The sequence below is a fragment of the Cherax quadricarinatus genome, chromosome 85, assembly GCF_038502225.1.
Source record: "Cherax quadricarinatus isolate ZL_2023a chromosome 85, ASM3850222v1, whole genome shotgun sequence".
Classification (NCBI taxonomy): domain Eukaryota; kingdom Metazoa; phylum Arthropoda; class Malacostraca; order Decapoda; family Parastacidae; genus Cherax; species Cherax quadricarinatus.
Window position 1 is genome coordinate 8,763,689 of NC_091376.1, and position 13,476 is coordinate 8,777,164.

General features: G+C 43.8%; 1 protein-coding gene across 10 annotated transcripts in view; it reads right to left on the reverse strand.

Annotated features, from left to right (window-relative positions):
• LOC128703278 (transmembrane ascorbate-dependent reductase CYB561) overlaps positions 1-13,476 on the reverse strand; it is a 234,613-nt gene that overhangs the window by 71,545 nt on the left and 149,592 nt on the right. The window lies entirely within an intron of this gene.

The following is a 13,476-nucleotide window of genomic DNA, read 5'->3' on the forward strand; positions in this document are numbered from 1 at the left end:
ACCACCAGCATGGTGAAGCAGCAGCAGCAGCAGCAGTCAGCTGCACCACTAGCATGGTGAAGCAGCAGCAGCAGCAGTCAGCTGCACCACTAGCATGGTGAAGCAGCAGCAGCAGCAGTCAGCTGCACCACTAGCATGGTGAAGCAGCAGCAGCAGCAGTCAGCTGCACCACTAGCATGGTGAAGCAGCAGCAGCAGCAGTCAGCTGCACCACTAGCATGGTGAAGCAGCAGCAGCAGTCAGCTGCACCACTAGCATGGTGAAGCAGCAGCAGCAGCAGTCAGCTGCACCACTAGCATGGTGAAGCAGCAGCAGCAGCAGCAGTCAGCTGCACCACTAGCATGGTGAAGCAGCAGCAGCAGCAGCAGTCAGCTGCACCACTAGCATGGTGAAGCAGCAGCAGCAGCAGTCAGCTGCACCACTAGCATGGTGAAGCAGCAGCAGCAGTCAGCTGCACCACTAGCATTTTGAAGCAGCAGCAGCAGTCAGCTGCACCACTAGCATGGTGAAGCAGCAGCAGCAGCAGTCAGCTGCACCACTAGCATGGTGAAGCAGCACCAGCAGTCAGCTGCACCACTAGCATGGTGAAGCAGCAGCAGCAGCAGCAGTCAGCTGCACCACTAGCATGGTGAAGCAGCAGCAGCAGCAGCAGTCAGCTGCACCACTAGCATGGTGAAGCAGCAGCAGCAGCAGCAGTCAGCTGCACCACTAGCATGGTGAAGCAGCAGCAGCAGCAGCAGTCAGCTGCACCACTAGCATGGTGAAGCAGCAGCAGCAGTCAGCTGCACCACTAGCATGGTGAAGCAGCAGCAGCAGCAGCAGTCAGCTGCACCACTAGCATGGTGAAGCAGCAGCAGCAGTCAGCTGCACCACTAGCATGGTGAAGCAGCAGCAGCAGCAGTCAGCTGCACCACTAGCATGGTGAAGCAGCAGCAGCAGCAGTCAGCTGCACCACTAGCATGGTGAAGCAGCAGCAGCAGCAGCAGTCAGCTGCACCACTAGCATGGTGAAGCAGGATCTGTCAGCTGCACCACTAACATGGTGAAGCAGCAGCAGTCAGCTGCACCACTAACATGGTGAAGCAGCAGCAGTCAGCTGCACCACTAACATGGTGAAGCAGCAGCAGTCAGCTGCACCACTAGCATGGTGAAGCAGGATCAGTCAGCTGCACCACTAACATGGTGAAGCAGCAGCAGTCAGCTGCACCACTAACATGGTAAAGAATCTTATGCAGCAGCACCAGCGACACTCAAGACAGCAAGAGTAATTCTATCAAAACTTAAAACGTTCGCAGGAGAGTAGAAAATTGTGTCCCACGACACATGAGGGGAGAGAGTGGGATGGAGTGTGGGAGAGAAGAGGGATGGAGTGGGAGGGAGTGTGTTACAGAGGAGAGACAACATATTTGAGAGTCCATTCTGAGGCTAACTGCTGAGAACTGTCTACTGATATCTTCATTAAGGACTATCAACTATTATCTAGAGGGTTAATGCAAGGATAGTGAAGCAGAAGCAGCTCTCCCCACCCTCTTCCCTCGGTCACTGCCGGCACCAAACAAGAAAAAAAACGCGTATTATCGTACTGCAAAAAAAAAAAAGCATGGAATATATATAGACGAGGATATGGCAGCGAATGTTACTGCTACCACTACTATTCCACTGTTCCTATACTGCTGATCTTATTCTACTATTACTCCTATACTACTAGTAGATACTACCAGTTTAACTTTTAAATACTACAGTGCAGTTGGATATGAACAACTGGATATTACATCAGCTTAAGAACAAACCCTAGGATACCGGTAGTCATTACTCGGAGAAAACTGTCTACTGGAACTTTATTGTAGTCTTGTTGATGTTAGCAACACCTTCAACTTGGAGACTGTTACTGTGAACTACATTTCGGAAAAGCTCTTGCCCACATTCATCTACCTACCTAGAGACTACTTGCAGTGTTTTCTAGAAGTCAACACCTCTCGGTGGATGGCATGATCAACCAGGCTGTTGGTGCTGGTCGCATGCAGCGTATAAACCACAACACGGCTGATCGGGAACTGACGAACTTATCCAGTTCCCTTTAGATGACCGCAAGGGGTCTAAGTATTTTCTCTTAATCACCGGGTGTTAAAACGGTATAGATCCCTTACATTTAATGAGTTCCCTTAGTGTACTCATTGAGAGTTATTTTGCACCGTCTACCAGGCCTCTTACTTTCATAGGCAGTAATACCTGTTTAGATTTGGGATCAGTCCCTAGAAAATTTTCAAGGTAGATTATGATTTGTCCTTCTCGCCTAAGTTACAAGAAGAACGATTCGCGTGACCTCAAACGTTCATAATAATTTAGGCCCTTGATTGAGTTTATGCGAGTAATGAAAGTCCTCTATTTTCCAGATCAGCAATTATGCTTACCTTGACGGGACTGTAAGAGTATAATATACTAGTCTTGAGAGAACAAGTGATTTAAAGAGTAATTATCATTGCCTTGACATCTCTGGTCTTTAAGGTTCTGGTTATTAAGTCTGTCATCTTTCTTGCAGTTGTAATAATTACAGTCGGGATAAACCTTCATCTATGAATTTACATACCTTTCCTTTGTATATTTGTATCACACTGTATTACCCCTTTCAGAGAATACTTCCTTGAATTCCTCAGTTTTATTGGAAGCCTATGGAGGAGCTATATATTCTGTTCCTTTGCATAAAATTTATGTACAGTGCAAATATTACACTGGGTACTTGACTGTAGGTATCTCAAAAGGATTTCCCATGAAAAATGCCATGTTATTACTGGGTAATAACATTACTACTGTTACTTCGTGTCCTGAACCTATAATGATTAATGCTTCTCCAGTGTTGGCCATAACTCGGGCAACATCCCAAGGGTTGTCTGGGGAGAATGTTGACCTATCCTTGGACGACTCCGATCTCGGAATAGCCACGTTGATTTACGAGACTCCGGCCGGTGTGTCTCATAAAACAACGTGGCTATTCCGAGATCGGAGTCGTCCAAGGATAGGTCAACATTCTCCCCAGACAACCCTTGGGATGTTGCCCGAGTTATGGCCAACACTGGAGAAGCATTAATCATTATAGGTTCAGGACACGAAGTAACAGTAGTAATGTTATTACCCAGTAATAACATGGCATTTTTCATGGGAAATCCTTTTGAGATACCTACAGTCAAGTACCCAGTGTAATATTTGCACTGTACATAAATTTTATGCAAAGGAACAGAATATATAGCTCCTCCATAGGCTTCCAATAAAACTGAGGAATTCAAGGAAGTATTCTCTGAAAGGGGTAATATTCCTTCTCTGACAAGTGAGCAATATGCTCCAGTATCTCTAAAGGTATTTACTTTAGTTGGTTCTGAGTTTTCCTGAAGGGAAATAAGACTTTTGCAATAATAAGGGGCCATACCTTTTTCTACTTCTCTAGGGGACATGTTACTAGGGATATTAGAGATTTTCCCGATGGGTTGAGGTTTTTTGGGGCAGTTGGAACTGATGTGACCTACTTTATTGCACCTGAAGCAAACGACAGGCTTGCCCTTTACTCCCTGATGACGTTGCAAGTGGTGTCGTTCTGGCTGGTGCCTCTCTGGATATTGTTGTCGAGATGCTCCATAAGTAGTTTGCCTCTCCGCAGGGGGACCATATGTTGAGAAGCGTGGCTCACCAGGTGACTTGGTTGGATGACGTAGACGCTCTCCCTCCGGCTGGCACTTCATTCTCCAATGTTGTCGATCTCTGCTCACGCCAGACTGTTGAAAAGAGAGACGGGACCGCTCGGACAAGGAGCGGTTCGTTTCGAAGGTATCAGCCAACCTGGCCGCCTCCAATGCAGTGGTCAAGTCACGATCCTGCAGAAAGACACGAACCTCTGGTCCCACAGACTCCAGCAGGTTATCAATCAGAATAAGCTGCACCAGCTCCTCAAAGTTAGAGACACCACTCGCTTTATACCAGCTGGTAAAAGCTTTGGTTTGCTGTCTCACAAAGTCCACCAGGGATTGACCAAGCTGCCGCCTGTTCAATTTGAAGGTCTTACGATATTTAGCTGGGATACATGTATATGCTCCCAACACTGTGGTCTTCACTACTTGATAATCAGAGAATTCAGCGTCAGTTAATACCGACGTAAATTCCTGTGCCTTACCCAATAATGCTGTATGAACCAACGCTGCCCAGTGCTGTTCCGGCCACCTCAAGGCTCGAGCCTGATTTTCGAAGCTTTCGAAAAATTGCTCTGGTTCGGCCTCATTGAAGCGGGGAACAAGCTGTACTGCTTTTTGTAAACTGAAATCGTTTACAGAATGCGAAAACTGCCTCCTTTCTCTTTCCCTATCAAATTCTTCCCTTGCGAATGCTCTCTGTTCCCTAGTTTGCTCCAGCGTGATTTTTGCCAGCTCAAGTGCCAACGACGCTGATTCACCTCGAGACAACCCAGCTGCACCATACTGACCATTTTGCTCCGTAGGTGTATCATCTTCCTCATGCGAGAACGTAAGAGTTTTTGCCCCAGCTCCCGTAGAGGGAGGAGTTTGATGTGCCATCTCTTCTTCAATAAGTATGTCAGCAATAAGTGAACGCAGTTGCGCAGCTGTGAGAGTGCGTTTATAGGGAATGCCAATGGAATGAGCAATTTGCCAACAACGCTGTAGGGACAATTTAGGTAGGTTATGCAAAGTATATGCCGACACCAGGCGTCTGACTCGTCTAGGTGGCATAAGTTATTCGCTATGCACAGTACGAATACCCCAACATAACACGTTAATTTGCAGAACACGCTTAGCTATGCACAGTACGATTGCAGAATACGCATACAAGCAAAGCCGACTGCACACAAGATTGACCGTAGCGAAGCGAGCACACTGAACAAGCTAGTAGCGAGCTGTTGAACGATCACCCAATAGCAAGGCTGATCATAAGCAACTGACACGCAAAATTTGTAAAGCGAAGCGAAAAAGCAAGCTACACAATGTTCCTGCTACAAGCTTCACCCTAAGCTCAACCGTTTCTCTAAGTCCAGATCCCGGACAGGCCCCCATATTACAACCCAGGATTTCAAATGGCCTGTTATCCCAGGTGTAATGGGAGCAAATAAACACAGTAGAAAAAGTTTAGACTTATATTATCCTTCACCAATTTAGAACAGAAATATGTACACTATGTACAGTGATAAATATAGTGCACTCCACGGTAAGCAAGGCAGAAATAGAAGCCACAAGATAGCAGACCGTGCTTCAACCAGCTCTAGAATGGGAATGACAAGGGCAGACAGGAGAGCGGTATCCACATAACCTCTGCGATTGCCAATCCCACCTTCTTATTGGCTAGAACCTGGTCACTAGTTGAACGATGGGGCCCCATCATCAACTCTTAGCAACCTGGTTCGCTGGTTGGGGGAGATAGCCTGTAAATGAGGGTGTGTCCATGCGCCGAATAAAGGTTACGTACTCTTTGCATGCCACACACTGCTATAAAAAAAACATCCTTGTGATTAAGCATATCGAAATGGTTTGAATATTGTTAAGGTTCTTATCTGCTCCTCTCAAAGCCTTCATTTCACTGAGTGATTTAATTTTTTTTTCATACGATTTGTTCCTTAGTGATTACAAAAGTTTTGTTGATCTCTGTACCTTCTCATGTTCACCCACATTTTCTGTATAATTACAGGAAGAGAAGCGGACAGCATACTGCAGATGGTGTCTGACACGAGCGCTGTTTAATACTACAGATGGTGTCTGACACAAGCACTGTGCAGTATTAATGCTGCAGATGGTGCCTGACAAGCACTGTTTAATACTACAGATGGTGTCTGACACAAGCACTGTATAGTATTAATATTGCTTTAGGAGTTTTTGGTTCTAAGCTACTTGCTATAAAGCCATACATCCTGTTGGGTTGTTGTTAACACTAAGACATGAATTAGTGTATTTTACATCGCTGATGACTATTCAAAGATCTTTATCTTCTTTAGTATCTTTTGAGAGGGTTTCCATACATGTTATACACTTATATTATTACATTCGAAGTGCATTATTGCCTTGCACATGTGCACACTGACATTCATCACCACTCTTTCGACCACCGTAACAGCCTGACCAGGTTGCCCTGGCTACTTGGACTGACACGGATGCTGTGCATCTCCCTCGTTTAACGTCTGCAAACATTTCAATTTTGAATGTAGCCACATTTTTAGATAATTTACATTAAACATAATACTGGACCAAGGACCGACCCTTGATGGACCCTCACTCGTCACGTTCCTCCACTGAAGACATTTTGCCGTTTAAAGCTACCCGCTGTTTGCTGTTACTCAGCCAGTCAGACAGTTCTGAAGGTTGTCTTGTATACCGCAAGAGTTCAGAGATCAAAAATAGAGGGGAGACGGAGATTTTATATAAACAAAACAATGAGAAACCTGTGACAAGTTCATTCACACGTTCATAACAAAGGACTGAAACCTGATTTAATCAACGTCACAATCTTAATTAAATCACAGCTCGGAATTGTTACAGACACTTGCAAAAATATGTTTTTTTTCCTGTAATGTGAAAATAGAAGCGTGTTCATGTACTAGCGGTACTTATGAAATACAAGTTTTCTTGTGATATTTACAAAAAATACAAAAAGTATACAAACGCATTTAATGTATAAAGACAAACGGAGAGGGATGTGATTTTCAGTGGGCATCTGATAGTCTTCCCACAAACACAAACAACGACAAACAATTTTCAGGTATTTAAGTATACCAGTGACAATACCCGTGACTTATCGAGGGTTCCCCCCCCCCTCATCTTCCACCGTTCTTCTCTGTACTGGACTGAAGAAGTCAATGGCTGGCGAAACGTTTCCTCAGTAAAGATTTCCAAATGTTGCAAACGTGTCTAATTCTTCAACATTTCCTATTGTTTACTGCTTGGTTAACCGGGCTATTACTGCACGCAGCTAGAGTGCAGTAACAGTTATTACAACCTAACTTATCAGTCACTGAAGCAGAAAATGGCCTCACTTTCTGTAGGTAGGATTTGTGATGTTAGACACGTGTCATTTTTTATTACTGCACATCTTCATAACAGATGATTAGCATTATTATCAGAGCTAAACCAGTATGGGTCATTCAGCACACAAGTAGTGAAGGCTCAACCCTCCGGACGGTAAGAACAAAAGAGATGCTGCCTACCTGCACTCCCCAAGCTATACCACTCGCCCATTAATTATAAATAAGGGTTATGAAAACGGTACAGAAAAGGGGAAAAACATCCCAACAGCAGGAAAGTAAATTATTGGAAAACGTGTGGTTGGAAAGTGGACCACAAATACTGGACTATGTTGAGGTTATCAACATAACTCTCACATGTAGTCAGCCAGACAGTTCAGCGGTGAAGGCAAACTTAATAGGTTCCAGTCCCGAGGGTTATTAACCAAGGGGGGGGGGTATCCATACCACTTGGGGGTATGGGAACCAAATAATGGGTACCTGGGAGCCAAATAATGGGGGTATGGGACTCCGTCTCTGAACAATTTAAAAAAAAAAGTTATATTAGAATAAACTATCGAGTGTTGTGTTGCTAGCTATCCATATGTAAAGTAAAACCAAACTATTGACTGATAGGACTGGTGGTGGTGATCATTTCCACAGTCTGGCGAAGGGGGTAATGGGGACATATTGGGTAAACCATTGTGGGTCTGTAATCGTAAAAAAGTTAAGTACCCCTGAGTTAAACGGTCTGAGGATTACCTTCCCCAGGGTTCGGTCTCGGACCAGGCCTCCTCGGTAAAGGAAATATTAGAGATTAGTTAAGAACTATTAAGGGTATTTTCCGGCATACAAGGCGCGCCTTTTTTTCTTCCCCCACAAAAAGTCTTGGAAAATCAGCCTGCGCCTTATATGCTCAAGGTCAATGTCAAGGGCAGACTTTGTATTACGCTGATTACTAGTGATTACCGTTATAAATATACTTGTCGTGCGCCTTATATGCCGGAAAATACTGTATGTGGATACTGGAAGTAGAAGCTTTTAATTATTATAATCAAGGGGGAAGCGCTAAACCCGGAGGATTATACAGCGCCTGGGGGGGGGATGTGGAAGGCATTCAGGCTTAATTCGGGGAACTGGAGCACAGATCTAATTCCCTAAATCAAGAGCCCCTCACCAACATCAAGGAACCTTCCTTGAAGGGAGAAGCTTTTAAGATTTATCTGTCCTACGTCTTCATGAGAGAGAAATTAGCAATCCTGCCAGAGTGCAAAACATTTAACGGGGTGCTCCAGTAAATTAAAGATAAGCTCATATTACTGGTTTGAAAAGCAAAAATATGCCAACAATTATGGCTGTACGAGAATATTAATACCAGAGCAAGCGATGTTTCGCTCAGAGGTAACCCTTTTTCCATGACTTTAAATACGTCATTTGTGGGCGAACTGGTATCTCTTTTTAATACCATCGATAAATCACTTTTATATTAATATTCAATACACACTAAGTTCCTTATTTGAAACTTTGAAGTAAATTACAAACCATGAAGAACACAGCAGCAGCACTCAGCAGCAGCTGCTACCGGAGCAGAAAGAAACAGCAGCAGCAACAAAGAAACACAAGGAATCAGAAGCAGAAGTAAAGGGAAGAAGAAAGCAGAAAAGGCAGAAGAGGAAGCAGCAGCAGGTGGTTCATTATCAAATGGACATTCGTCAACAGCGGCAGTGATCAAGCGGAACTAAATTTCCAATACCCAAGAGAAGTGTTGTGGAGAAGAGATGCGACTACACACCAGGGCAGTAGGAAGCTACAAGATGTTTACATCAGAAGGACAAACTACACTAGATACTCAAGAGGCGACAAACATTCATATCAATCACAAGATGACATGAATAAAGTCGCAATTATGACTATCTGCCTTAGATGCTTCAAGACTAAGGGACAATCTTTTCTACATGGCAAAGGGACTGAACCCTTTCTATCAAGGCTAAGGTACTAAACCCCTTTCTATCAAGGCTAAGGGACTGAACACTTGTCAAGACTTGGACATGAACACTATCAAGGTGTGGCGTGCGCCGAGTACGTTAATTTACTCGGCGTTCATCTTGCATTCACTCTATACCAGCCAAACTGGTAGTTAGGTAGGAGTGGCTGTCTGGGGCCTCTGGACACTGATTCGGTGTCAGGTTCATACAACAACCAATTGGGTGAGAGCTTGACTCCAGCCTAATTTATATTACCGCCCTGGCTGAAGTCAGACTCCCTCTAGCCAGCTGAGTGTACACGTACACGTATACGTACACACACACACGTACACACACACACACGTACACACACACACACGTACACACACACACACGTACACACACACACGTACACACACACACACGTACACACACACACGTACACACACACACGTACACACACACACACGTACACACACACACGTACACACACACACACGTACACACACACACACGTACACACACACACACGTACACACACACACACGTACACACACACACACGTACACACACACACACGTACACACACACACACGTACACACACACACACGTACACACACACACACACTGCCTGAGGTATGGAAGACGGCAAATGTAGTTCCCATTTTTAAAAAAGGAGACAGAAAAGAGGCACTAAACTATAGACCTGTGTCATTGACGTGTATAGTATGCAAAATTATGGAGAAGATTATCAGGAGGAGAGTGATGGAGCACCTGGAACGGAACAAGAGTATAAATGCCAACCAGCACGGATTCACGGAAGGCAAATCCTGCGTCACAAACCTTCTGGAGTTTTATGATAAAATAACAGAAGACACGAGAGAGAGGGGTGGGTTGATTGCATCTTCTTGGACTGCAAGAAGGCCTTTGACACAGTTCCTCACAAGAGATTAGTGCAGAAGCTAGAGCATCAGGTGCATATAACAGGAAGGGGCACTGCAATGGATCAGAGAATACCTGACAGGGAGGCAACAACGAGTCATGGTACGTAATGATGTATCACAGTGGGCACCTGTGACGAGCGGGGTCCCACAGGGGTCGGTCCTAGGACCAGTGCTATTTTTGGTATATGTGAACGACATGACGGAAGGGTTAGACTCAGAAGTGTCCCTGTTTGCAGATGATGTGAAGTTAATGAGGAGAATTAAATCTGATGAGGACCAGGCAGGACTTCAAAGAGACCTGGACAGACTGGACACCTGGTCCAGCAAATGGCTTCTCGAATTTAATCCTGCCAAATGCAAAGTCATGAAGATAGGGGAAGGGCACAGAAGACCACAGACAGAGTATAGGCTAGGTGGCCAAAGACTGCAAACCTCACTCAAGGAGAAAGATCTTGGGGTGAGTATAACACCGAGCATGTCTCCGGAAGCACACATCAATCAGATAACTGCTGCAGCATATGGGCGCCTGGCAAACCTGAGAACAGCATTCCGATACCTTAGTAAGGAATCATTCAAGACACTGTACACCGTGTATGTCAGGCCCATACTGGAGTATGCAGCACCTGTTTGGAACCCGCACTTGATAAAGCACGTCAAGAAACTAGAGAAAGTACAAAGGTTTGCGACAAGGTTAGTTCCAGAGCTAAGGGGAATGTCCTATGAAGAAAGATTAAGGGAAATCGGCCTGACGACACTGGAGGACAGGAGGGTCAGGGGAGACATGATAACGACATATAAAATACTGCGTGGAATAGACAAGGTGGACAAAGACAGGATGTTCCAGGGAGGGGACACAGAAACAAGAGGCCACAATTGGAAGTTGAAGACACAAATGAGTCAGAGAGATAGTAGGAAGTATTTCTTCAGTCATAGAGTTGTAAGGCAGTGGAATAGCCTAGAAAATGACGTAGTGGAGGCAGGAACCATACACAGTTTTAAGACGAGGTTTGATAAAGCTCATGGAGCGGGGAGAGAGAGGGCCCAGTAGCAACCGGTGAAGAGGCGGGGCCAGGAGCTAAGACTCGACCCCTGCAACCACAAATAGGTGAGTACACACACACACACACACCCTCTCCTGTTGGTTGGTTAATGGGGGGTTTAAAGCTTATCAACGGTAGTTCTCTTTTATAAGAGATGAAAAGCCAACTGCAATGAGTGAATTCACTTTACTCTCCCGCTCATTAACATCCTGCTGCTCTATTGCACTTTGTACATGTTGGTGGAGGAAATGTAAGGGTATTCATAAATTACTTTGAGTTTGCTTCAGCCTTTACCCTTGAGGTTGTTCCCTGTCTGGAAGACTGCTTTACGGCTACGTACTAAAGGTCCATTCTTAGTGTACCTGTCTTCGTAATACAAGGACGGAACACTTTCTATCAAGACTAAAGGACTGAACATACCATCAAGGCTATGGTAAAAAACACCTGTCAGGACTAAGGGAATGAGCACTTTCCAATAAGGGCTTTATAACGGGTTGAGCACTTTCTATCAAGGCTAAGGAACGGAATACCTTATATTAAGGCAAAACGCCTTGTCAGTAAAGGTGCTCATAAGCTACAATGCTGTGTCTGGAAGAATTAGCATTTAATAAATAAACAGGATACGGAAACTAGACACGTAAGCGTCAGTTCTGGATTTTTTATGAAGTCGCGAGTGACGGCTAAGAGAAGGTCAGAAGCTTGGTCACTGGTCAAGGCAGAGTAAGGTGCGAGAACAGCCAAGTCAGGTCACTCGTATGAAAGACGTACTAGGCTTGGCAAGCATGTATTTACACAATTCGGTAGTAAAATTCATATTAGAGATAGTATAAACAGGGACAGATTCAACATTGTAGGGACCTCGGGGAACTTATTAGCGAGTCTCTTGACAATTTCATAGTTTCAACTGATGTTGTTTATTTTAACTCAGTACCATAATATATGTGTCTAGTGTTCGTGCTAGCTACTTTTACTGTTGTTTTATTTCATTCTTATCGTCTCTTGTATATTTTAATGACAGAGCTGACTGACCTACGCAGCCAAATGTCACGCCACTAATACTATTATTACAAATTCAGTACAATTTGGTCTGTGTAGGCTGGAAGAAGGATACAATGATGGAAGAGCAGCAGCTTTTAAGAGGTGAATCCACGTATTCTATCAGCTAAGCAGAGGCCAGGGAAAAATGCAAGAGAACTCTGAAAAAAAAAAAACAGGGAAAAAGAAGCGATGGTAAATAAGCAGAAAATGCGAGAACAGAAAAGGAATCTGAAATAAATCTAAATATTTAGCTTCAAATTATAAAATGAAACTAATGTTGGTACACAGCCACATAAAACATTGTAAAGGCCTAAGTGATAAAGCTAAAGAAGTGATAAGAAGCAATCACTGAAGACTGTGGCTGACTGGATGAGTGTTTAGCTTTCATGTATGCTAATTACATTAACCCCATCCCATAAACGTTAACTTTTAATCAAGTTCAGAAACCAAACATTGCATCAAGCTCAAGTTGATGCGCTGATCACGTATCTGAGCATTTTTAGTGCATCACCCAAGTTTTTTTTTTTTTTTTTTTTTGGCAATTTATGATCATTTTGGCTCTAAGGTTGAAGACCAACATGATACACGTTACCTAACAATCATAAGTATTATATTAAGCAAAAATATTAAGTGTGGTGCAACCAATGACAAAACCTAATAAAAAATAAAAAATATTATATAGTCATACAAATTTTTACACCAGTTTTCAGGCTTTTTCATTTGCGTTCAGTTTGAGTCTCCCGCACCAGTGTCCAGCAGTACTCGACCGTCAAACTGATCAAGTTTACCCTGATCTCTCTTCTCCACGGTGGCTATGTCTGTGATATCGTTCACCGTGGGGTTCTATTTCAAAATTGAGCGTATTGGAATAAAACTAGGTTCAGATCTAAACGCAGCATTCTAAAAATTAGTTAGAACCATGACTCACGAAATCGTAATAACACGACTTGCCATGAGGTTAGAACCCATGGCAAGTGAGTCGTAAAACTTGCCGTGAGTTTAACTCCACCCGTACCGTGGTTAGTTAGAAACATGTTTAAACGTGAGTCGAAACCAATGTTGGTCAGTATTATTACTGTATCATAATAGTCTCTCCTTATCCATCTTTACTATGCATATCGATGGCATGATCATATCTCCCCTGATTCTTTTTTTTTTTAGCGATATGAAGCTAAGTTCCTTTAGCCTTCTTCTCTGATTATTTATTTCCACGACCAGTTTGGTTAAAAACCTTTCCGACTTTCCCTGAGTGTCAGTACACGTGTGTGGATGCTTCAGATAATCATCGCCCCTCCAGTTAGGTCTTATTTTTCTGGAAAATTTACGAAGTGCTTTGGTGTATTTACATGTGGATAATGTAGAGAAAATTGTGTCATAAGTATAGGAAGGTCCAGAGGAAGGTCATCTTGACGTCTGATGAGCAGTTATTAAGCGTGTAGTTTAACTTTCAGAAATGTATAAACTTACAGGATAACTAAACACCTGCAGTAGGCCTACATGCCCATG